Here is a 27,639-nt window from a genome sequence, read left to right as displayed (position 1 = left end):
GCTGAATAAAATGGCTATCTCAGAATTTTGATCCGTTGACTTTGGTAAAATAATTAGCGTGGGAGGGGTCCTAGATCCCCTCCAATTTTTTTGTCACTTAAAAAGGGCACTAGAACTTTTCATTTCCGTTAGAATGAGCCCTCTTGCAACATTCTAGGACAAATGGGTCGATACGATCACCCCTGGGGAAAAAAAACAAAAAAACAAATAAACACGCATCCGTGATCATCCTTTTGGCAAAAAATACAAAATCCCAAATTTTTGTAGATAGGAGCTTGAAACTTCTGCAGTAGGGTTCTCTGATACGCTGAATCTGATGGTGTGATTTTCGATTCTATGACTTCTAGGGGGCGTTTCCCCCTATTTTCTAAAATAACGCAAATTTTCTCAGGCTCGTAACGTTTGATTGGTAAGACTAAACTTGATGAAACGTATATATTTAAAATTAGCATTAAAATGCGATTCTTTTGATGTAGGTATTGGTATCAAAATTCCATTTTTTAGAGTTTTGGTTACTATTGAGCCGGGTCGCTCCTTACTACAGTTCGTTACCACGAACTGTTTGATTAAGTTTTATATTATTATAATGTAAAGTATATTATTATAATGTAATTGGGTAACAAGTCCATTTTGCCATGAAAATAAGATGTGTCAAGATTCACCTAGGGATATTTTGTTTCACCAATCCTTCTTTCTAAGGGTATAATGAGCTTGAAATTATTTCCTTGTTTTTTTTTTCATGAAAATCTAACTATATGAAGTGTATTTTAGCAGCGTTTTACTGTTGAAAGGTGGCCATGCCTCTAAGAGAGGGGTTTGAGGACTTTAATCCTTAGATTAATATTCTTTTTCAGCTGGATATGAATTCTTTTTGTAGCCTAAAACTGTAAGTGCTTCAAAGAATAAAAATTGTCACTTTTTATCCAGACCGCTAATGATGTCCCAGCTTGGATCCATGATATGCAGACTGATTTTTTCTGGGAAGGAGAAGCACCAATGAACACCAACTAGGGGCTATACCCTGTAACACTTAAGGGGATAAATATTTTTGAGCGGGCTAACGAACATTTAAAGATTGGTGTTGCACTGTTACAGTACGATGCAGAGAATGAAGACTGTGAAGTTCAAATAAAAAAGGGAGTTTTATATTTAGTGAGGGTTCCATCATTGAACCGGTAAAATACTGAGTATGGCTTCTTTACGAACCTGTGAAAGACCCTAAGTCCCCTGTTTCTCTATTTCCAACATTAGTCGGGTTTTAAGTGAGGGTAAAGGAAACAAGGGGACCTGTTATTATTGTCTAATGTGTCTTTCAAGATTCCATATAGAATTAAAACTGACACTCGGAGCACTGTAAGCATCATGGAAACCAATCAATGGAGACGGTTTCCAGGGACAAGACCATCTTGCGGTTCAAGAATTTTCAGAACTCACTCTTGCAGACCGAAAAGGGGGCTTTAGATCGAAGGTAAACTCATAGAGTTGCACGATCGAACAAACTCGCATAGTGTTAAAGAACATGAAGCCATTGCACTCTCTTATGGGTGTGCTCAAAGAGACTCGGGTCGGGACCATGCAATTCGTTGAGGTATTTGAGACGTTTTGCAGGGAAGATTTTTTAGGTGCAGCCATGGTTGCACTTATTAAAACAGCCAATAAGTCAATTTTACGGCTGTGCAAGGTAAATTATCTAATGGCTCTATCACCAGAGGACGAGTAGGCAATTAAAAATAAAGATATGTGTTGGTGTGTAAGCGGAACTTTATCGAAGGTAGTTTGGAAATGTCAATCCGTGACCGATAATTTAAGCAATCTTATTTTATCGTTGGGAGTAACTTTCGAGGGTTGGCATATAATTCTTGTAATTTAAAGGTAAGATAAGAGTATTTTTTACCGATTTACATGCACAATTCCAACTATGCTTTAAAATTCATATTACCAGCGTTGGAACGTTTACAGAAAGGTGAAGTTGTAGATTGCACATGGGTAGATGGGTCTTTTTCATATAACATCATTCCCAAATCATCTGAGAATTTGCTGCTCTTAGAATTCAAATGGGAAAAAATGGAAAATAATAATACACACCTGAATAAAACCCAATTTTTAGACTCCTATACTTTTCCCCTAAATATCTAAGTCAAATGATTCAAGTACAGAAAAGCGATAACTTCAATTAGTCCCTCCCTCCTTAAACAGCGCTTTCCAAAAAATGAAACGTATGGTTTATTAACGTGTAAGGGCATATACCCTTATGAGTAATACAAGTCCACCTCTAGGCTACGTGATAAAAAATTGCCGCCCATCGAAGTGTTTTATGACTCACTTAACGATCGTCAAAGCACGACTGCCGTCGATTAATTTGCTACAAAACTTGGGCCAAGGGAGGGTGTGAAAATTGAGAAAATTATTGTACAATGTGCCTGTCAGGTGATGTATTGACGTTGCTGGATATTGTCTGTAAAACCGTGGACAACATTTGCGAGAAATTTGGGTTAGATTTGGGGTATTATTTTTCAACTCCTCACCAGGTAATGGATTTAATTCTTAGAATCAGTAGAAAAGAAATAGGTATGATCACTGACAGGGATCAGCAATTATTTGTAGAGAGATCAATGAGGGGAGGGGGTGTTATTCACGGGGATGGTATCCTGGAAACCGACCCGACTGGTCAACGTACCGGTGATAAGTTGAATGTGGTTTTTCTGGATATGAACTCCCTTTATCCGTTTGCAATTTCTCACTACTCTTTGCCGTGTGGGAACAAATGGCTAGACAATACTTTTGCTCTTAATTTCCCCGAAATTGCCACTTTTGAAACGAATGGACCACAAGAATGGTTTTTCGAAATTGATGGTGGACCATCAGTGTAACTTTATGACTCGGTAAAGGATTTTGTTTTACCGTACATAAATAGGCTGGTGCCAAGTGATTCATTGAGTCTACGTAATATTTCTTTGGTAGAGGATGGGGTATGCACCGAACACCTTCGAAAAAAAGCTTAATGACGACCTTCACCCAAAACAGAGTGCTGTTGTACATGCGGTGGATGCAGTGAATGCTGGCCATCGGTTCATGTTCACTAAGATTCATAGAGCCATCCAGTTCGGTTACTTCCCGTATATGAAGAAGTTTATTGATACCTTTGTGAGTAAAGGATCCGTGGCAAAAACGAAGGTTAAAAAATGTCTAAGCTTATTCTTAATTCAGCCTTTGGTAAAATATGCGACAGTTTACGCCGTAGTCATTGTGATGTTTTAACCGACCCAAAAGAATGTGCCGAAATTATTGCAGATTTGAATTTCACATTGTTCGCGATCATAGACTCCAATCTGGTTGTTTTACAAAGAATAAAGAAATATAATTTTAAAAAAATCATTTCCGCTGGCAGTGTCATATTAGAAATTTCAAAAAAATACCTGTTGCAATTTTATTACAATGTGTGTAAGCTCCAATCTCTGGGGGAGGGGCAAAATTCAAGTTTATCATGAGGATACGGATTCTTTATTGTTAAAATTTAAAACTGAATTCTTTTAGACGATATCATTAATGGAAAGCATATTAGCTCTTGAATGGACTACACCAACTGGGACGAGTCCATTTTTCCGGAGCTAGTGAAACGCCAGGTCTCAAGACAGGGAGCAACTTGATATCCACTGGTGTGCTTGCTGGTCTGAAGTTGTACTGTATGCAAACACACAGTGAGGATATAAATAACTCCTTCACACTAGGTTCCTTCACACTATGTAAAGGAAAATTTCGACATTAGTATAGGATACACAATATAGGAACTGTCTAGAGAATAATTTAGTTAAAAGAGCGAGTGTCATGGCCACTCGCTCCTTAAAATTAAAAAACTTTACAGTTCAATTTTGAAGAAATGCCATGTCGGCCATTTTGGATAAAGTCTTTGTGCGCACGGACGGTATGAGAGTACTACCTATAGTAATTATCTTATCTTAGATCAAGATGTATCTGTATTGAGTACATACGGTGTCTCAGTTGGAAGAAAGGCCAATAATTGTCGGGAGGGAAATTCTCAGTTTCAAGCTCGACAGTGAGTTTTTCTAGTCATTTTATAAGTAGTGTTTTTACATGTTTTATATTTATTTGTATATCTATTGTACAAAGCAAAATCGTTGTTTAAAAAGTGTTTTTATTATACTATATTTTCTCAGTCTCAAGCTTGGCAGTGAGTTTTTCTAGTCTTTTTATAAGTAGTGTTTTTACGTGTTTTATATTTGTTTATATATCTATCATGAAAAGAGAAATCACCAATGCAACAGCACAAACACACACAAAAAAAAGAGACAGAAGGAGAAAAGGAAGACTGTTTTCCTAAATTAGTGATTAATATAGACCAGCACTTGAATGAGGCCTTAACCCTACTCATCCATACAATCACATAGGTCAAACAGCTTTATATTATAAAGCTTTATAAAGCTTATATTATAAAGCTTATTATATATAAGCTTTTATATTATATTATATATTTATATTATAAAGCTTATATAACAGCTTTATATTATAAAGAATAATCCATGGACAGGCAGTCATGTCGTCAATAAGTATAAGTCGTCATTTACCAAACAATAAAAAAAACAATATAGACAAATAATTCAGAGGCAATACCCAACATAAGGGCTCATCATTAGAATACACTGGCCTATAAAGGGTTTTTGCCACTCTAAATTCTCTACCCAGCACAGTGTTGTGGCTACCACAGAATATCCATGGCATCCCCGCGTCAGGTATCACTCCCAAAATACATGCCTATGAAAGAAAAAAAAAACAGCAAATGTAAAACAACCAATTAAAACCAAAACAAGCTTATCCTGTTAATATATCCCTCCCTTTAGCAACAATAGGTAAACTAAATATTATAAATTTTACCAAATCACAAATATTAACACATTACAAAAAACCTGAATAAACTAAACAATTATAGAATTCATCTTTACCATGTTGCTAATTTTTAAGAAAATCCGCTCAATTAGAAACACAATTCAAAATAAATGGCGCTGCGACAACATTTCTCGAAGCTCCGAAATTAGTTGAAAATTTTTTTAAGTATTTCTAGATAATTCTTTTGATATTTATCCTTGCATAACGAAGTAACTGTGAGAAAAACGCTGAATATGTGATATTTGAGTGTATATTACTTTCAGGGAATGGGAAACTAATCACTTCAAAATCAAAATCATCCGTTTTATTATACATTTTAAAACTTAATTTATTATTATCACAAATATTAATATTTAAATCTAAGAAATGATCTTCATGACCAGCGCCATAACTAGGCTCAAGAATAAGCTCTGATGGATATATATTTTTAGAAATATCAATGAAATCCTTACAATTTAAGACCAAAATATCATCTAAATATCTTTTATTATTTGACAAAACATGTTTTAAATTAATTGGATTATTCTTATCCATCATATATTTATATTCTAGTTGACTTAAAAACAAGTCAGCTATAAATGGGCTGGCATTCCCCCCCCCCCCCATGGGAACTCCCACAATTTGCTTGTATAAATCACACCCAAATCTTATATAAGTATTGTATAAAACAAATTCTAATAACTCAAAAATCATATCCAAGCTGTAACATCTCAAGTTAACTGTAGTATTAAAGCAATTTGTCCATATAGCTTTTTTATTATAAATGTCTATTTTTAAGAACCTTTTACTAGATAAGAGGAAAGATTTTTTGATAATTTTTTAATACCAGAACAATAGGTTTTAAGTTTATTTACAATTTCCTTTAAAATTAAAGAGAGGTCAGTAGCAGCAATGCGGGTTGGACATTTAGCTGGTCCAGCAATAAACCGTGTTTTAGGGGGATTCTTATGAAATTTTACAGTCCAATATAGGAAAGGGAACTTTTTATCATTGTCATTTATTTTATTATTAAAATTTTTAAAAAGTATTTCTTCAGTCTTTTCAATTAAATTCTCATCCTCTATATTTACCTTTTCGTAAACATTAGTACAAAGCGGAATCGCTGCTTAAAAAGTGCTTATATTAATAATTGTTTATATTATACTATATTTTTGATGCTTCACCGGCTCGACCCGGCCCACAGTGGGTGCTGCGTCTTCTGGCAACTGCAGTGGCCGCCACGTCTTCTGGCTGCCCCACCCGACAGTATATCCGTTGTTTTAAATGTCCAAGTGTTTTTAAAATGTCTATGAAAATGCATTCAAGTAATTATGTAAATTTACAGTTTATTCATTTATACATTAAAGAAACCATGTATTTTGTTTTTATCTTTTACTATTTATCGAACAGATTGGGGTTAGGTTAGGTCAGTTGTATTTTGACAGAGAGAAGAGTAATATGTATCAATTTAAAACTCCATTCAGATCATTCCTTTGCGGACCTTCATAGTCCTGAGAAACAACACCTTTAACGAAAATAATTTAAAATTGTGATAAAATGTCTTTAGAAAACCTAAAAAGTATCTACAATTGCTGTAGTGTTTTGGTAGAGTCCTATGATAAAATAAAGACTAGTGCACCAGACATAAAAATCATATGGGGAAATGACATGTTTAATATTGTTGACACAAACTCATGGTTAATTATTGAGAATTTAGTGAATCCATTGAAGAATGGTTCCAAAAGACATTACAGTTATTTAGGGTCCGATCTCATCATGACAAATTTCTTTAACCATTGTTTTCCATAATCTCTTTTATCAGAGTAAATGTATGAGAACACTTACTTTGAATTATACTTATTATATCATCTGCAGGGTTGTTCGTGTTTTAAGCTCTCTTATAGCTTTAAACAAACACATATATTCCAGTGAACCGAAGTTTTTACTCTCGGCATACAATGAAGCTACAAGTAAAATCTGTGGTTACATTCTATTGCATCTCAATCAAAGCACACCCGAAGAGTTAGGTGTGGTCACGGATATTTTGACAATAAATTACTGCATATCTACCCGTGAATAGTAAAAAAGGTCATTAGTTTCCACCATGACACTGAAGAACCTACATGAAAACAGACATTTATTTCCCGTCATAGGTAATTCAAAACCACGGCTTAGGAAGGCTATACTCAAACACGGCATTGGCAATGAATTCATTAATCTCCAATCAGAGCTTTGTTTTCATTCAGCTGAAAGCAATTTTCAACTGCCAGAAGTAGTTAGACGACGGACAAAGCAATATCGTTCACTTGTACGTGCCCTAGCTTGCAAACAAAGGAACGGATTTTTAAAAGGAAACCTTATTCTTCAAGCGGGTGGTAGTTTCTTTTCATTGTTACTGCCGATAGTCGCAGGACTTGTAAACAGTATTCTGTATGGCTAAAACCTAAAAATTGACAGCAATGGAACTCGCTCTTTCACCAAAAGAACACTTTGGAGATAATATTGATATATTTATTAACAATGAGATAATTGCCGATGATGAAAAACTAATTTTGATTCAAAATGCCCTTTGACGAGGCGACAAGCATTAACCCTACCATAGAAGACCAGTTAAAGTAAATTTCATCGATCAACCATCAAGTTCTGATACCAAGACAGGCCAAGACAGTAGCATCAAGACAGAAGAAAATTTTTTAAAGTTTTATCAAGTGCTGTAGACTTAAAGCCTTAATCCTACGGTGAGCAACGTAAAAGACTCTTGGCATGTTTTGCTGAAAATGAATATGTACAAATTGATGACAAAACGAGTGAAGCTATAATCCATGGTAATATTTAAAATTTAATTAATTTGATATCAGATTTGATTGCAAATCCTAAAAGACTTGAATCATTTGATAGTCTTTTGTATACATTTTTAAAGTTGTCAAACTTTCCAAAAAGTTTTATTAGGAATCAACATATTTTTAAAAAAATTAAGGGAATATGGAGAAACATTAAAAGATATTTTTAAATCAGTTTCGGAAAATAATAGCATACCAATTGCAGGTGATGATTTAAGGGGTATCAAAACGAAGGTGTATTGATATCAGTGCATCACCAATTAGTATGTAAAAGGGTAGCGGACGCTTCATACCGCGTTTACGTTAAAATGGCTCGAGTTTTGGAACGTGCTTATGAAAATATTGGTGAAGCGGGAAGTTTAAGTTCCATCACTACACTTGCTTGAGTTGCTGGAATGGAAAAGAAGTTTGCAGCAGAGTATTTACATAATGATCCCAGCTACGCTCTTCATCGAAATTATAGAGTTCGCGGTAATCATTATCGGAAAACTGAAGCCTTTTTCCCATTGCATATATTACAGGCAGATCTTTTGGCTCTAGAAGATATTAAAGATGTCACAATAACCCGTACATGTAAATCTTATTAGCAATCAGTGCTCTTAGTCGCTATGCATATGCCGTCCCATTAGGTTCAAATTGAGGTGATGAAATTGCTAGTGCCGTTGAACGTTTGAACAAGATTCATATAGAAAAATTCCAACAACTCGGGGTACTGAATTTGTTAATCTCATATAAAAAAGGTTCTACTGAAATATGCTACAATACTCCATTAATAGTCACAGTCCGACAAAGGTGGCATTGGCGAAACGTTTATTAAGAACAATTGGACTCCTATTCTCGAGATAAAGTACTGAAAAATACTGCTGCTTTTATTTAAGATTTAGATAAAATCCTGATGATTTATAATCAACAACCTCATCAATCCTTCTCTAATCTTACTCCTCTTGAAGTTCATAAAATCAACAATACACTTGATAATTTACTTAAACAATATTCTAATGAAGGAAGGCAGGAGAAAATTAGGTAATTTAATGTTGGTGATACAGTTCAAATCAATTGAGCCGGTAATATTTTTGAAAAATAGAATTACTTCTGGTCCACTGAACGTTTTAAAGTGTCAAAAATCTTAGACACTTAACCTTTAACGAATCGTGTACTTAATATGAAAAATGAAGAGATTATTGGTGTTTTATAACAGTAAGAATTACAAAAAGTTGAAAACAATTGAACGTATCAAATTGAAAAGATATTAAAAAGTCAAACTCAAAATGGTAAGTGACTGTTGCTTGTTCGCTGGCTAGGATACATCTCTGACTTTGACTCTTGGATTGCCACTGAAGAAAATCGCAATTCCTACTGATTTCTATGCGAGATTCATGCCCAATGTCTCTGACACCCTCTATGATGATTTGAGTATAACCAGTGATTTTTGGACAAAACTATAACCCAATATTAAATTCAAGGGGAGGTGTGAAGTTACTCTTGTTCATGATATTCTTAAAAATACCATTATCATGGGAAAAGGTTGCACACATAATATAAAAGTTACACCCTTTGATTGCTCCAACGAGAATTTGGTGGCAAATCTTGACTCTGATTATGATAGTATCTATGATTTGTGTCGTGTTATAAATAGAAGAAACTCTGCTCGTAAAAATTACGTATTCCACTTTAAATATTAAATGGAACAGGGCAAGATCTTCATTAGTTCCTCCATTGACAATGGGAAGAATATTCTCAATCAATGACAATATGAGAGATGTTCTTAGTTTTAAGCAAAATATAATCAATGGTAGAAGCGCTGGTACCATCAGTGAGGTGGTTCGTGTTATTGTCGCAGACTATCCACCCGGCTTCTCATCAGACAATTGTATATTTCTGTTTGCATCCTTTGCATAAACTTTTGGGACTCTGAGAACGATTTTAAAGAAAGCGTTTCTCAAAATCTCAGGTCCGGTCTTCGATCTCTCGACGAGCGATTGCAACCACGACAAAGCGGAAAAGGTTTGAGAAGGGTAAGAAACACCTCATCATTCTCAAGCCAGGTCAGAAGCGAAAGACATAACTCTCGTCAAAGAATAATAAGAAACCATGAGTAAAAATTGTTAGATGGAAAAAGGATTCCTTTTCCTAGAATTAGCATGTCTACCACATAAAGATTCTCATCCTTCAGTCACCTCATGTTTGAATCTTTTCAATGCAGAAAATATTGATGTTAGCGTAAAACATGGTTACTATGAACAATTTTATCTGCAACAACTGGTCTCCGAAAATGTACATTTTCAAATTGATTCCAGTGAATTTTATTTCATAGATTTGACTTCCATATATATAGATTTACAACTTATGAAAATTATGTACTACACAATTTGTTGAGACAAATCAATGTTTACATAAATGGTAAAATTGGTGAACACGATCAATAATCTTTCAAACTATGCAAGCTATATACAATCCACGTTTATGACTCCAATGTCCTATAAGCTATTGAGAGTTTTGGCTATTGAATATGAATAGAAAACAGTCACTGACATAAGCAATATACTTAAAGATGTGACAACTAAAGATTTACTCTTGGTTGGGAAAATTAGTCACGAGGTAGTTAAACAATTCGCCCTGTCCAATTCTATTTTACGAAAAGTACTTTGCAGGGCACCTGATTCAATAGTCTTTCTCATCTCTGAAATACTTCATGTACGAAAACAACAAGTTATGAATTCTGTTGCTTTGGTAATTGAGAAATTAAGAGCTATTGGAAATAATATTAAACTGCTCGTTCCACATACAATCACGAATCAACAACATATTGCTACGGGTACACGTAACTACACCGATTTGCCATTTATCAATGACAAGCTTCCTTCAATACTTGCTTTGGCACTCGTAAAAAGTGTACTTTCATCTCTTGCATGTAAAGTAAATGGAATTCCGCTCTACAGTTTATCCTTTGATAAATCCTACAGGATCCTATATGAATTGACAATGCAATCTCTAGATCAAGATTCACAACTATTTGAAAATGGTATAACCGAAGAAATATCTGCCTCAATTCATGGTATCATTGTATTAGCTTTGCATGGTTCTCAAGATATGATTATTGTCCGAACGGGCACATTACGCCTAGAGTGTACCTTTGTCGAACTGTTAGAGGAGAGTATAGCATTAATATTGCTAAATCAATTCGAAACCTATTGGGAAAGTACCCCTGATGGCAGTGTTCCATTAGACTTGGCACTATGAACACAAATCAAATAATCAATGTATAGAGTTTGGTTCCCTACATGTCCAAAAACAAATCCTATTTTATATCCTTGGATCTCCTCGACCATATTCAAATCGTTATCATCAATACCTTTATCAATTTGAATATTCACCTATTGATTGTAAAGACGATGTTTTGGCTATGCATCTTTCAAACTACGACGAATATTAAATTTTTCGATCCTCTTGGCTTACAATATGCATTCTACACGCCTCATATTAAAAACTTTGTTGAACGAAGTGGTAAATCTATTATTCAAAATGGGAAGCGAATACAGGATTTATCAACCAAAAACTTTGGACTTCATGCACTGTTATATTTTATTTTTCGATGTCGTGGATATACTTAAATTGAATTCGTCTTAGCATTTATGGTGACAATCCTCGATTGAAGAAATTTCTCGTTGAAAATACTCTTTCTTACCTATACAATATAAATTTCAGTGCCCTAAGAGTGAAATATTTAAAAAATGTTTTTGAATTTGTTTATCATTAAATATATACAAAACTCCGTATTCTTTGATTTCTTCATCCACGTATAGGTAATCATCAGGAACGATAAGTGGCAGCAGATTATCATGACTCAACTTGTATTCATCCTAGCATGCAAAGTCACGGTCACATTTTCTACCATATAATGTAACTTTATTTTTATTATATCTGTTCATAAAGTCAATAATACTATTTTGATTCATATTATCGATTTTATGTGTTTCCATTTGCTTATTTGAAGCAATGTTGACCACAGCATTCTCATATGAAGAATCACTTTCTGTAACAGCCAAATAAAAATCTGTAGATTTATAATCATTTTAGCCGGTATCTTCAGAGCGATTTTGTAAAAGCCAGAATCTCTTATTATTCCAGCAATTGAATCGTAGACCTGGTTTTTTCCTACCAAAACAATTTAAAACCACGACAATACCGATCTTAAGAATAACCTGAAATCATGCTTAGGGTGTTTGCAATCATACCAGGGTAGGTATTTTGCCACTGATCAGATTTATCAAAGTGATAATTATAGCATAGGAAACATCTATTTTGAAAGTCAGAAATATCTTCAAGGCAGGAATTATAGTTTTTAATTTGCACTGCATATCTTTTGTGCAATTTACACGAATTGCATAATCTACAATTTTCATTATAGTCATCAATAGCTATACAGTTCTCACAGGATGACCAGCTGATCAATGTTTACAAACATAATGGACATGTGTAAAAATTTTTTCATTGTTGATTGTCTCACTGCTAAAAAGAAACTGACTCGCGATCAGTAAAATGAATGTCTTCTAGGAGGAGGAGTAATCGAGTAACGTCAAAAAACTTATTCGACTTATTTGTTGTTGCCATGCCAAATAGCAGTCTCAAACGAATTTCTAGGTAGTGCTCAAAAGTAAATCTTTAATATAACTCTAGAAAATTATCATCTTGAATCAATACTTTTTTCAAAGTCACTAGATTTTGTTTGATTTTCTTTTTCTCAAATCCAACCATTTTAAATCTTGACACTTTCACTACCGATTATAGACTAACAAGGATTCTTTCTCGCTTGTAACAAACTTACTCCTTTTTATGGATAGATTCAGATTATTGTCTTCAATATATTTCTCAATTGCGCTTAATCCGTATTGTAATCTTTCTATATGAATTGTATCCAATTTTTGCTGCAAAGTATTACTGTTCTTCCGACTTGAATTTGACAAATGATATTACATATCGGGCAAACCTCTCGTCCCATTCTATGGTTAGCCGACAGCCCCTTGTAACTTCTACTGCTACTTTAGGCATTCTAGGTTTTATTTTGCCACTGCTAGTGCTTTTAATATGCTATAGAGTAAAAGCATTCATTTATAAAGAATATTATCCTCGATGTTGACACACTGAACTCTTTTTCAGTAGGGAGGAAATCAAACAACTCACGAATCGTTGACCTTCAAAACTAGTTTTCGCCGGATTATAAAGAACCACCGGAAACAAAACAATTTACGTAAGATTGTATCATTTTCACATGTAAATATTTTACCACGATCATTTTTTTATAATTAGGGCTTCCCCGCTTAAGTAGCGGACTCTAATAAGTCCTATTACATAATAAGACAACCCGAAGAAGCAGCCCCTTATAATGTAACAAACACCTGTCTCTGTAGTCATCCGGGGATACTGGCCGCTTGTATAGACGACAAGGGGGATACTTGCCGGTTAGAGTGCATAGCCGTTGGGAATGGTGGGGTACTGTCCGTTAAAAACTATTGAGGGCATATTACTAAGACCTTAATACTACCGCTACTAGCACTATTATTATGAACAATACTACTATTATTACTAATACTACTACTGTGACTACTATTGCAACTATGCCTGAAAATATGAAGTTGAAATTTTCAGGGAATTTCAAGGGGTGAAGGTGATCTAAATCACAGCACTCCATTTGTATCAGATTGTCAAAAGGGCGTATCAGCAATGTCTTAGGAACAGTTTGGTGTGTGAAGCTAAAACTTACAGGGCTTGTCGCGGGGGATGTTGAACTAACCCAAAGACAATAGTTGTATCCTATTGCAATTGGTTCTAGACTTACTAGTAGTACCGCTACGGCTACTGCTACCGTTATTACTACTGCTACTGCTACTACCACCATCACAGTTAAAGCTACCTCTATTAATTCTACTGCAACTACCACTGCTTGTACTATTACTGCTTGCACTGCTACTACAGGTGCTTAAGCTAAGCTTATTGAGCTACTTAAGCTAAGCTTATTAAACTATTACCGCTTGTGCTGCTACTACTGCTACCTAATCTAAGCTTATTAAGGCGAAAATTTTGGGAAAATGAAAATGAAATTTTCAGCGTGTATTGAAGGAATGTTGGAGGAACCGAAGCTGCTATGTGCATACTGCTATGAATGCTACTGCTGCTACTACAGTTGTTGCTACTACGCAAGCTAAGGGTATTAATGGGAAGCTTTGAAGGAATATTTAGGCGGATGTTGAATTAAATTAAATAAATAAAAAATTGTTTTCTTAACTGAAAGTAAGGAGCGACATTAAAACTTAAAACGAACAGAAGTTACTCCGTATATGCAATGAGTTTTCCCCTCCGCAATTCCTCGCTCTTTACGCTAAAGTTTATAATTGTTTTAAAAATTAGAATTGTGGCAAAGAGTCAAACTTTAGCGTAAAGAGCGAGGGATTGCGGAGGGGAAAACCCATTTCATATACGGAGTAATTCCTGTTCGTTTTAAGTTTTAATGTCGCTCCTTACTTTCAGTTAAAAAAACTAGTATTTTTTAATTTAATTTCTGAACGTTTTTGAATTAATGCATGTTTGATTTTGGCTCTCCGCACATAAATTATTAAAATGAAATTTGCGTATTATTTTTTTTTTGGCTAAATGGCTTTCTCTTAATTTTGATCAGACGATTTTTAGAAATAAGGGGTGGGGAAGGAGGCGTAGTTGCCCTCCAATTTTTCGGTTACTTAAAAAGGTAACTAGAACTTTTAATTTTTAACGAACGTTTTTATTAGTAAAAAATATACGTAACTTAAGAATTAACTTACGTAACAAACTTTTATATTCTTATATTTTTATTATGTATATGAGGGGGTGTGTCCCCTCGTTAATACCTCGCTCTTTATACTAAATCTTAAGTTTTTTCCCAATTCCTTAAGAATGACCCCTGAATCAGAAAAGCCGTAGATTAAGTAGTTGAAATTACTAAAAATACTTTAGCATAAAGAGCGATGTGTTTATTTCCTCCGAAATACATTGCTCTTTATGTTAAAGTATTTTTAGAACCCCTAATATGCTTAATTATCTCTGTTCGTTTTAAGTTTCAATGCTACTCCTTACTTTCAATTGAAAAAACTTTTTCATGTTTAGTTTTTCATTGTTTTTTTTTTATAGTAATGCTAGAAAATCCTGCACCCTTTTCATTGGGTTTCTCTTCCCCCATGACATATTCCTCCGAGGAAAGATCCCCCCACATAGCCCCCTTTCCTCAACCCAACTCCCAAACCAAAAGAATCCCCCTGAAAACGTCTATACACTTCCCAATAACCATTACTGTATGTAAACACTGGTCAAAGTTTGTAACTTGCAACCCCTCCACCAGGGACTGTGGGGGAGTAAGTCATCCCTAAAGACAAGGTTATTATGGTTTTCGACTATGCGGAACAAAATGGCTATCTCAAAATTTTGATCCATTGAATTTGGGGAAAAAATGAGCGTGGGAGGGGGTCTAGGTGCCCTCTAATTTTTATAGTCACTTTAAAAAGGCACTAGAACTTTTCATTTCCATTAGAATGGCCCTCTTACGACATTCTAGGAGCACTTGGTCGATGCGATGACCCCTGGGAAAAAGAAAGAAAAAACAAACAAATAAACACGCACCCGTGATTAGTCTTTTGGCAAAAAATACGAAATCCCACATTTTTGTAGATGGGAGCTTGAAATTTTTGCTGTAAGGTTTTTTGATACGCCAAATGCGATGGTGTGATTTTCGTTAAGATTTTATGACTTTTAGGAATTGTTTCCCCCTATTTTCAAAAATAAGGTAAATTTTCTCAGGCTCGTACTTTTGATGACAGAGACTAAATTTGATGAAACTTATATATTTAAAATCAGCATGAAAATTCGATTCTTTTGATGTATCTTTTAGCATCAATATTCCGATTTTTAGAGTTTCGTTTACTATTGAGCTGGGTCGCTCCTTACTACAGTTCGTTACCACGAACTGTTTGATGAGAACGAACTCTTGAGTATGTAGATTTTCAAAAAGGAGACACAGTAATATTTCAAGAACCGCTTACATTATTAAGTTATACCTTTAAGGGTAAGTTGTCACGGATTGTGAACTAGCCAGGATGCACCATGCGCATACTATTAGTACCATCAGTACAGTTGCTGTAACTAATATTGCTACAGGTATTAAGGTGAAACTTTTGGAGAATGTTTATTGAAAGTTTCAATTAAACAGAAAAACTATATATACATGCAGGCATTCAATAGGGCATATAAGAAATATCATAGGGAGTGCCACTATAATAGCTAGCAACATTATTGAAAGTTTTAAACAAGCTACTTTGACAAGAAATTAAAACTTGTAATGCCCTTTGTAAGAGTCAAAAGTAATTTAAGGATAAGCAACCCTCCTCCTAAGCCCATTCATTTCCAAAACACATCCAATCATAATTTTGAAACAGCCATTTTTTCAGCATAGTTGAATGGTCCAGTAACTATGTTTCTATGAATATTTGATATATCAGCCCTCCATACTTATGCCACTTGCCCAGCATGCTTTAAAACTAAATCTTGCTTAGAACTAAATCTAAAAGTACTGCGTGTATGGTTACCGATAAGATACCTCACCAATATGTTGAGAACGACTGGGGGTATTAAATTGAAACTTTTAGAGCTACTACTATTACTACTTCTGCTCTTACAATATAATAAACCCTAAGAGTGCTAGAGAGCAAGAATTTATTTCTGTTATTTGTCAGTTATTTGTAGATTTTTTTTCAAAATCTAGAGAAGAACAATGTTTTCTTTAAATGCCAAAAAAAAGTTATTTTTCAAGGAAGAAGGGGGGGGGGACAAAAAGGTTTGCAGTCCTGGTTAGAGTGAGAACGTAGCTCCTCTAACTCTCCTCTTTCTTGACGTTTTTTTTTTTAAGTAAAAACGTTGGTATTTTGCATCTTATTTTAACTTGAGTGGTGCAAGAATTTTCAGTATATACGATTGCAGGTTCAACTGCACGATATCTGCCTTTGCCAGGAAACATCTTGAGCTACCTCGAACTTATGAACAAGGATGTTGGACGGGGAAGCACAGGGGGGGGGGCAGAGTTAGAGGAAACGCAGCAACAAAATCCCACCAAATTTCAATGATTAATTTGACCCCGATAAAGCCAAAAACCAATGGAACGAAAATTCTGGTATTATTCTTGGATTAATCGGTTGATAAATTAATCTTTCACCCCACAAATAGTAGTAAACGCCGCTTGATCCGGTTTGATCTTTTTTACTGCTTAAAAAGGGTCATAGTGCTTTCAATATCCCTTCTTGGGAGCCTTCTCTTGGAATTTTAGGACCATTGACTGTATACGACAAACCCTGAGAAAAAAAACGTACTCTTATCTTTGGTCAACCTTCTATGTTAAGAAATTGAAAATTTCCCAGTTTTGTAAACAGAGACTTGAAACCACGAAAGAAAGGTCATCTAATATGGTGAATTTGATAGGTGGCATATAGCTTTCGGAAAGATCATTTGCCCTTTTTGAGGCGTTTTCCCCGTTTTGAGAAATCAGGCAAATCTTCCCAGGCTTGTAACTCTTGGTGGTCCTGCCAAAACGTATGAGATTTTATATATTTGATATTATGAACAAAAACAATTCTGTTGATGTATATATTGTTGTCAAAGCTCCTTTATTTTAGAGATTAGTTTGCTAACAACACGAGTCATTCCTTACTTACAATTAACTAAACAACACAAGTTTTTTCAACTGAAAGTAAAAAACAACATTAAAACTTAAAACGAACAGAAACTTATTACATATATGGGGGATTTTTCTTATGCGTAATAATTTTTGTTCATTTTTAGTTTTAAGGTAGCTCCTTACTTTCAGTCGAAAAAATCTTGTTTTGTTAGTTACTTTCTGATTGTCTCTTGAATAATACTGGGAAATCCGGCACCCTCTTCATAGAAAATTCCTTCCCCCATGAAAACTTCCTTCATGAAAAAATTCTCCCCCAGGCCCCCACTTCAAAAAAATCCCCCTGAAAACGTCTGTATACTTTGCAATAACTAATACTGTATAAAAACAATGGGCAAAGTTCATAACTTGCAGCCCTTCCTCCAGGGACTGTGACATAATCAAAGACATAGTTAGTAGATTTTTCGACTATGCTGAACAAAACGGCTGTCTCAAAATTTTGATCGGTTGAGCTTGGGGAAAAAATGACCGTAGGTGGAAGCCTAGTTTCCCTCCAGTCTTTTGGTCACTTAAAAAGGGAACTAGAATTTTTAATATCCCTTCAAATAAGCTCTCATGATATTCTAGGAGCATTGGGTCGATACGATCACCCTTGGGGGAAAAAATACAAACCTTAAAAAAAATACTTTTTTCTTTCAAAAATACGAATTGTACAGTTTTGTAGATTGGAGCTTGAAACATTTACAGCAGGGTTCTCTGATACGCTAAATGAGATGGTTTGATTTTCATTGAGATCCTATGACTTTTAAAGGGTTGTTTCCTCTTTTTTCGAATATAAGGGAAATTTGTTTAGACTCGTAACTTTTGATGGGTAAAACTAAATTCGATGAAACTTATATATTTGAAATCAGTACAAATATCCAATTCTTTTGATGTATCTATTGGTATAAAAACTCTGTTTTAAGAGTTTCGGTTATTATTGAGCCGGGTCGCTCCTTACTTAAAGTTCGTTACCACGAACTGTTTGATTCGTTACGACAAACTGTTTAATGAAAATTTTTTACGTCTACGATTTTCTTGGATGAGAGTAATTTACAAGACCGGAATAAATCATTTATTACTAATTACTGTTTCAGGTAGCAATTGTGCTTTTGCAGATCTTTTCAGGGTATTAAAAATAGAGTTTGAAGGACTTGAATGAAAAAAAAAAAAAAAATCAGCAGCAAAATATAATGTGAAGCTATGCAGCAGGGTCCTCTATTCCCCGTCTAAAGTTCCAAATTTTTACAACTTCATCTTAGTTTTTCTAAATTCTTGCATATTTCACCTGCTTGTTTTTTGTTTTTTTTTGCTTCCAGTTCTAAGTTGCAAATTCAGTTTTTTCCCATTGCAAATAGGCTATATTGCTGAAAAAAAAAACACTTTCAATGGGGGGGGGGGTTATGAGTCAGAGTTTAACAAAATTAACTATTATGACGCCTTTTTGCTGACTCGTAATGTTGTTTACTTCTTTCTCAGAAACCAATTTTATCAAGGAAGACTGCGTTAGTAATCACACAGAAAAAGGTAGCTATTATTTTTGCAACTTTTTACGTGAAATTATACATACGAGTAAACAATTATTTCGCGCGTGTTCAGTAAAGCTGGAGGATGAGGTTTTAAGTAATATACAAGACTGATTGAATTTATTTAGTAGTAGGCACTCTCCGCCTTAGCTCTGTTTTTCGTAGTTTCATTCATGAAAATTTTTCCAAACCACAGTTTTTCAAAGAAAATTTAAGAGACACATTAAGACCTAAGATAGGAAAAAAAGTCATATATTATCAAACCATACGTGGTAACGAAATATAAATAAGGAGCGACCCGACTCACTAGTAATTGAAACTATAAAACACAGAATTTTGATGCAATAGAAACTTTTTAGGCTGATTTCAAATATATAAGCTTCTCTAAGTTTAGTCTTACCCATCAAAGGTTACGACCCTGAGAAAATTTGCCATATTTTTTGAAAGAAGATGGAAACACCCCCCTAAAAGTCATAGAATTTTAATGAAAGTCACACTTTAATATAAAAAAAAAATCAAAAATACTAGCTCCTTTTTTTCTGTGTGATGCAAATCATGCCATCTGATTCAGCTTATCAGAGAACCCTACTTTAGAGGTTTCAAGCTCCCATCTGCAAAAATATGGAGTTTTTTCTTATTGCCAGAAGAAAGAGACAACGTGTAGGCTAGAAACAAAGTGTTTATTTATTTTTTTTTCCAGAGGTGATCGTATCGACCACGTGATCCTAGAAAATCTTGAGAGGGCAAATTCAAACGGAAATCAAACGTTTTAGTGTCTTTTTTAAGTAACCAAAAAGATTGGAGGGCAACTAGGCCCAGTCCTCAACACCCTTTTCCCCAAAATCGACCGATTAAAATTCTGAGATAGCCATTTAGCCCATCATAGTTGAAAGGCCCATTGACTATGTCCTTGGGTATAACATGACCCCCCCTAGAGCCCCAGGAAGAATGTCTTTAAGTTACAAAAATCGTTATAAAAATATATATTAAGTTATAAAAAAAATTCCTGAAAAAAAAACAGTTTTGGAATGGTAAAACAGTATCTGTTTGTTTTGGGTTTCATTTATTTGTTGATGATGATTTGTAGTTATTTTACGCTTGGAAGAATATTTGACTTTACTTTTACTCATTTTTGGTCTAATTTCAATTACTCGTTCTTCAGTAAGATTCTAGCAGAACAGGAGGCTATGCTTGGTCTGGGTTGTCCCATCAACTAGAAACTCTTAGGAATCGTTTGTGAAGCCGAAATTCTCACAGTTTCATAATGGTATACTCCAGGAATGACTCACGTACCTGAGTAAACCAAAACATATTATGTACGTCTGAGTTTTCAAATTATCTTCAATATCACGGGAATAGCCTGGGATTCAAAACTGTCAGGAATTGATGGAGGGACGGTGGGAGGGATAGAAGTAGATCTCTGATTTGAACATGCGGAAGGGCAAAGGTAAATCAAAACACACACTTTGTGCATCCAGGTCATCAAAGTAGAATATCTGCAATATTTCAAAAAGGGATTGAGCAAGGTGTTGAAAATTTCAGGTACTGCTGTGGGAAAAAGGGGGAAAGGGAGTTTAAGTTTTTATGTTGAGGGGGTAGGAAATTGATAAAGAATTTTGGTCGCTTATCCACCAAAGCAGTTTTGCACTACGAGTTCCTATGGAACATAATCTATGTGCGATTAAGTAGCAAGCTAAATCAAAAGACACTATGTGTTCTCTGGTCATCAAAGTGGCATATTTGCGATTGGTTGGGAGGACCTTAGTGCATTAAGCTAAGACCCTCAGGTAATGTTGGGGGGGGGAAGCAATTAGATGTTGAGTTAAGACTTAAGGAAGAGGACAAAGACAAATCAAAAGACCCTATTCGTATGTACCCAGGCTATTGAAATAGGGTAGACGCATTGTCTGAGAAACGACTTGGTAGACATAATTGAACATTTTGATCGCTGTTACGAGGTCAAGAGAACCTCAAATTTTGGCCTCGAGCAGGGGTTGGAGGTAAATCTGAAGACCCCATGCGTATTTCAGATTGTCATTATAGCGTATCTGCAATAGATCAGGAACTGTATGGTGTATACAGATGAAGGTTTCAAGTAGTTTAGGGAGAGTAGGTAGATATCAGACGACTTCAATGTTTTTGTTCAGAAAAATAACTGAAAATGGAACGTCTGAAATACACCAAAACGTTCAGATACTTTGGGGAAAGGGGTAAGTGGAATTCAAATTTCATGTTAGAAGTTGAAGAGTGGCAAAAATGTTATGTCTCCGTTCCAGCTAATGGTTTATCAAGAGATACGGCAAACCAAAAGACATTTTTTGGTGCTAGGAAATCAACTTAGTGTATCTACAATATCTTGGTAGTATCCATGGTGATTAAATTGAAACTTTCAGGAAATGTTGGAAAGCCAAATGAACTACTGAATTGAAGACGTGGGAAGGAAAGGGGAGTAAGTACCGAAACATATTTGCACTGTAAACCCCTGTGGAGCTTATAATACATTAACAGTTAAGTATCAAGGTGAATCTTAATACACTGTGTAATGCAAGTTAATCAAAACGGATATCATGAAAACTAGAAAACTAGTTAAATTATCAATTTGAAGTTTTAGGGGATGCTGGGGGTCGATTATCTCAGAATTCAGGCTCGGTAGGGGGGGGGGCAGAAGTAGGCTAAACCGGAACAAAAAAATATATCTAAATTATCAAAATTGCATATCAGCAACATCTTGGGAGCGACTTTTGAGGATAGAGATTAAATATACCCGAGCTTCATATGCGCTTTGCTGAAATCAAAATATATCTTAAACAGTCTCTCTCCTATAACTACAACAAAGAAAATTGCTGAGGCTTCCAAGAATTACTATCGTTATAAATTAGACGATCATTCTGCTTTTCATTCCTTCTTTCCAGGAACTAAAATAAATAAATAAGAGTTCTACCATATGAAATCAAAAATGACCATGAAGCTTATAACAAGCTGAAACTATCCTGAATATGAGGGATTTGCCGCCTCTTTAACCCCTTGGTTTTTAGGCAACAGTTCTATAGGACTTAAAAATACTTCTTACAACAATTTCAACGGCTTTTGTGTTTTAGCATTCATTTTTAAAGAATGTTTTTAAGTCATTTTTTCAATTAAAAAATTAGTCAGTTCTTCTTAATCTTTATTTTTTTATTTATTCTTACAAAGAATGCAACAAAAGAAACAAAATAAGATCCAATTAGTTTCTGGTTCAATTTCTCTTGCATTAAATGATTTTCTCTGGTATTTCTGATTTTCACTTGCACCTCCCCTGGTTTTCTCTAAAATTTTTGTGGCATTTCTCTGGTCTTAAAGTCAATTCTTTAGTCGTTTTTAAAGGACAGAAAGTCAAACTTTAGCTCAAAGAATGGGGACTGAAAAGAATGACATCCCTTCATATGCGACATAATTTTTGTTTCTCTTAAGTTTTAATGAGGGGGCCTCGCCCTTTTCAGTCCCCAGTCTTTGAGTTAACGTTTGACTTTGTGTTCTTTCTGTGAAGCCTCAACAATTTTCAATGTTGCAATTATAGGAGAGAAACTGTTTAATATACATTTTGATTTGAGTAAAGCGCACATGAAGCTCAGGCATATAGAGGGCTTAAGAGGTGGATGATTTTCTCCTTTTTAAGGTTATTTCTATTCTCGAATTATGTTGAGGTAATTTTTGTTCAGAATTTGAGAAAAAAGTACCAGCCCTTTTTGGAACATCCAATACTCAGGCGAAAAATGTTTCAGCATTCTTATCCCTTTCTTAAATAAAATCCTGAAAATCTTCTTTCACAACCCTCTCCAGACACTCCCAGAATGTTTTAACTCCATACCCCCTGTAGTCCCCGATATCTTGTAGATACACTTTTTAAGTTCTGATATCTTAAATTCTCCTTATTCCAGGCTTTCATTTATTTACCTATAGTAGAATATCTTATGTTTTTGTTTGATGCAATTATTTACTTGAATTTCTGTTCGTTTTGGGTTTCAGCTTTTCATTGATAGTAAATGCAAATGCAAGTTCTGCTCATTTTTGGCTTTAATATGGCTCTATACTTTCCTTTGAAAAACTTGTTATTTTAAAATATGTGTTAAAAATTACTTATTTCATAAAAGGTCTATAATAACGGCTAATTTATTGTGCATAGCAGGTATGCCTTATGACAAATCGTTTTATGACCTACCATACGCTAGTATGACCTCTAAGACTGGGAAGGGGGTGTCTATGTAAATACCCTTTCGATATTTTCACGAAATTTTGCTCTACAAAATTGCTGTTTTACAGGATTTTGCTGCACTTGAATTCAACGATGTAACACTTTATCAGGCGAAATTTAGCACTCGCCATGAGAAGAAAACAAGGAACTAGAAGATATAACCACTCCTCTTAGGTCTTATCTATCTCCGTGTCTCTTTCTCATATCTACTTCATATTGTATCATATCTCCATCCATCCTCTCATATCTGTTATTTAAAATTGAAGAAAAGGAGTGGAAACCTTTACAAAACAAAACCTGGTTGCGCTCACCTTTTCATATTGAATAAATCCTATCACATTACTGAGAAAAGTATACTAAGTTGATCAGGACTTCAAATCAACAGCAGATTGACAAGTGAAGAATACACAAAAGTTATGAGTTTTCAAAATATTATTGCATCTTTTTTTTGTAAAATCGTTGGGATCAAAGTATTTGAACTATTTTATAGATCAGTCTTAGGCGGAGTTTTTAGAAGATGTCTTTAGTCTGTTTTTGATTATGAGTATTTCTTATCGATTGTACGTGGAAATCCAAGATTGATTATTGTTTTTTTTTCTCAAAGCGTGTCGTCCTTATCTTCCTTTGTTGTAAGTGTCAGTTCCAACAGAACAAATTTAAATAACGAGGATTTGCGCAACCACACTAGGTCAATTGTATCAGAAAAGTACGTGCACAAATAGGGAAAAGGGAGTTAAGATACCATTTTATTTTATTTTTAAATAATTGTATTTGGATATGCTCCTCATTAATTTTGTTTTTTTATCCTTCCCTTTCTATTCTGCAGATTAAAAATTGTTGCATCATTCCGATATTATGATTGTTCTCTTTGCAAGATAAATGCATGTACGTGCACCGACTTTACTTGAAAATATCTTTGACTGCAAAGATTTTTGCAGTCAAATCTTTGGCCGCAAAGATTATATTGCCAGGTGGTATGTTTTTAGAACTTTTGATCTGTGTGGTGAAAAGGGTATTTTTGACTTTTCTTACGTACTGTGGGTCGCAAGAGGTTTCGAGAGGCACAAAGGGTGACTGAGTTCCCTCGAATTCTTATTTGCACTTAAAAAGAGCACAAAGTATCAGAGTAGAAGCCAAGTGTATTGGGAGGGCAAACGGACCCCTACCTGTGCCTTTTGCGCTACCTAGCCTCATAGTATTCCAAGAGAAATCCGATCACATTTTTAAGCCATCTTTTTAGAATAGTTGAGTGGTAAAATAAAATATGCCTACGGAAATGGCATGACCCCCACAGTCCCTAGGACAAGGGCCGTAAATGATGGAGCTTGCCAATTGTTTGAGCCTAGGTTTTAAAAAAAAGGGAGGCTGATTTGATTTTGATAGGCGATTGGCTCAAAACTTTCAGGGATTGTTCTCTCGGTCAAGAGATTCACAATTTTCGAAGATAGAGGAGGACAGGGTGTAATAGGGCTTGGAAATGGACAAAAAAAAATCCTCTCTCTGACAAGTTTAAAACTGACAGCCATAAGCACTTGGGAAAATAGAAACAACATGTGCATAAACAATTTTTTGAGGAGAGGGACCCTCCCATCTTAAAGCAGGGCCTGAACAGGCCAATATGTTTTACGGTCAGTTTGAAACTTATGTTCTTATGTTTTTTGGCAAATGAAAAGCCAATGTTGAGGTAAAAACATGATTTACTCCCGAAAATGGGACCTCATAAAGTGCCAGAAAAGGCCCAAAAATTTTGTCTCTGTCCTTTCGCATTGAAGGGGCGGTCATTTAAAGTTGAGAGGGAGCTCATTCAATTATAATTGAAAGTTTAATGCTCTTTTTAGGCATGAAAGTGATATAAGGCAATCAGTCCCATCCCACACATTTTCTCCTATCTAGCCCCACCTTGTTTCCTTTTTAAATCGGATCTATGTTTTAGATAGCGATTTTGTAAGAAAAAAAAAATGTAAAGGTTGAGAAGTCTAATTTGAATCACTCGTTCTTCAATGAGATTCTAAAAGAGCAGAAGGCTATGTTTGGTCTGGGTTGCCCCATCAGAAAGAAACTCTTAGGAATCGATCGCTAAGCCGAAATTCTCACAGTTTCTTAATGGTATACTCTAGAAACAACTCGCGTACCTCAGTAGACCAAAAGATACTTGGTCAAGTATATCTGAGTTTTCAAATTATCTGCAATATCCAGGAAATAGAATGGGAGTCAAAACTTTCAGGAAGTGGTGAAGCGACAGCGGGAAGGATAGGAGTAGATCTCTGATTTTGACTCACGGATGGGCAGAGGTAAATCAAAACACACATTTCGTGTATCCAGGTCATCAAAGCAGACTATCTGCAATATTTCAAAAAGGATTTGAGCAAGGTGTTGAAAATTTAAGTACTGCTTTGGGAAGGATGGGGTAAGGGGAGGTTCAGTTTTGGGGGTTTAAAACAGGGTTAAAGGAGGGAGTAGTAGCTTTCGTTCACGTTTAAAAGACTGGTGCATATGAAAGCTCGTTATAACAAGCTATAAGTAAAGAGTAGTCCTTTCCACTGAAAACTAAAACTTCGATAATAATATAAACCCTCTATGGAACGTATGATACATTCACGGTTAAGTGGCAAGATAAATCATAAGACACAATGTGATGCCAGTTGATCAAAAAATATAGCATGAAAACTAGAAAACCACTTACAGGGGATGTTGGGGACCGATTACCTTAGAATTCTGACTTTGGAGAGGCGCAGAAGTAAATCGAAACTCTTGAGAATATATATTAAAATTTCAGAGCGTTGGGAGGAGAAACGGCAAAGGGACTTAATATTTTGTTATTGGAAAAAGAAAATGAGAGTGTCAAAATATTTTTGCCTTGAATCTACTTAAGATTTTGGCACTATTAGCCCCACTGGTGTTTCAAAATTGTTCACGGTGAAGTGGTGGAGTGAACCAAAAGACAGTATATACACCCAGGCTATCAAAAAGTGTATCTACAAGATATCGGGGACTACAGGGGGTATGGAGTTAAAACATTCTGGGAGTGTCTGGAGAGGGTTGTGAAAGAGGATTTTCAGGATTTTATTTAAGAAAGGGAAAAGAATGCTGAAACATTTTTCGCCTGAGTATTGGATGTTCCAAAAAGGGCTGGTACTTTTTTCTCAAATTCTGAACAAAAATTACCTCAACATAATTCGAGAATAGAAATAACCTTAAAAAGGAGAAAATCATCCACCTCTTAAGCCCTCTATATGCCTGAGCTTCATGTGCGCTTTACTCAAATCAAAATGTATATTAAACAGTTTCTCTCCTATAATTGCAACATTGAAAATTGTTGAGGCTTCACAGAAAGAACACAAAGTCAAACGTTAACTCAAAGACTGGAGAATTTAAGGAGAATTTAAGATATCAGAACTTAAAAAGTGTATCTACAAGATATCGGGGACTACAGGGGGTATGGAGTTAAAACATTCTGGGAGTGTCTGGAGAGGGTTGTGAAAGAGGATTTTCAGGATTTTATTTAAGAAAGGGATAAGAATGCTGAAACATTTTTCGCCTGAGTATTGGATGTTCCAAAAAGGGCTGGTACTTTTTTCTCAAATTCTGAACAAAAATTACCTCAACATAATTCGAGAATAGAAATAACCTTAAAAAGGAGAAAATCATCCACCTCTTAAGCCCTCTATATGCCTGAGCTTCATGTGCGCTTTACTCAAATCAAAATGTATATTAAACAGTTTCTCTCCTATAATTGCAACATTGAAAATTGTTGAGGCTTCACAGAAAGAACACAAAGTCAAACGTTAACTCAAAGACTGGGGACTGAAAAGGGCGAGGCCCCCTCATTAAAACTTAAGAGAAACAAAAATTATGTCGCATATGAAGGGATGTCATTCTTTTCAGTCCCCATTCTTTGAGCTAAAGTTTGACTTTCTGTCCTTTAAAAACGACTAAAGAATTGACTTTAAGACCAGAGAAATGCCACAAAAATTTTAGAGAAAACCAGGGGAGGTGCAAGTGAAAATCAGAAATACCAGAGAAAATCATTTAATGCAAGAGAAATTGAACCAGAAACTAATTGGATCTTATTTTGTTTCTTTTGTTGCATTCTTTGTAAGAATAAATAAAAAAATAAAGATTAAGAAGAACTGACTAATTTTTTAATTGAAAAAATGACTTAAAAAAATTCTTTAAAAATGAATGCTAAAACACAAAAGCCGTTGAAATTGTTGTAAGAAGTATTTTTAAGTCCTATAGAACTGTTGCCTAAAAACCAAGGGGTTAAAGAGGCGGCAAATCCCTCATATTCAGGATAGTTTCAGCTTGTTATAAGCTTCATGGTCATTTTTGATTTCATATGGTAGAACTCTTATTTATTTATTTTAGTTCCTGGAAAGAAGGAATGAAGAGCAGAATGATCGTCTAATTTATAACGATAGTAATTCTTGGAAG

General features: G+C 35.0%; 1 long non-coding RNA gene across 7 annotated transcripts in view; it reads left to right on the top strand.

The window, feature by feature from the left end:
- The window catches only part of LOC136025326 (uncharacterized), a 101,772-nt gene that overhangs the window by 61,517 nt on the left and 12,616 nt on the right, over window positions 1–27,639 (top strand). For 5 of the 7 annotated variants that reach the window (XR_010617063.1, XR_010617056.1, XR_010617057.1 and 2 more), the window contains one exon: window positions 3,535–4,417. The exons of 1 other annotated variant lie outside the window; for it this stretch is intronic. This is a non-coding gene — a long non-coding RNA (uncharacterized LOC136025326). Of the gene's footprint in view, window positions 1–3,534; window positions 4,418–27,639 lie in introns of those variants that run through there. One more of the 7 variants, XR_010617058.1, reaches the window with a different exon arrangement.

The sequence above is a fragment of the Artemia franciscana genome, chromosome 3, assembly GCF_032884065.1.
Source record: "Artemia franciscana chromosome 3, ASM3288406v1, whole genome shotgun sequence".
NCBI lineage: Eukaryota > Metazoa > Arthropoda > Branchiopoda > Anostraca > Artemiidae > Artemia > Artemia franciscana.
Note: the sequence above shows the minus strand (reverse complement) of the source record. Positions and strands in the feature narration are given on the sequence as shown.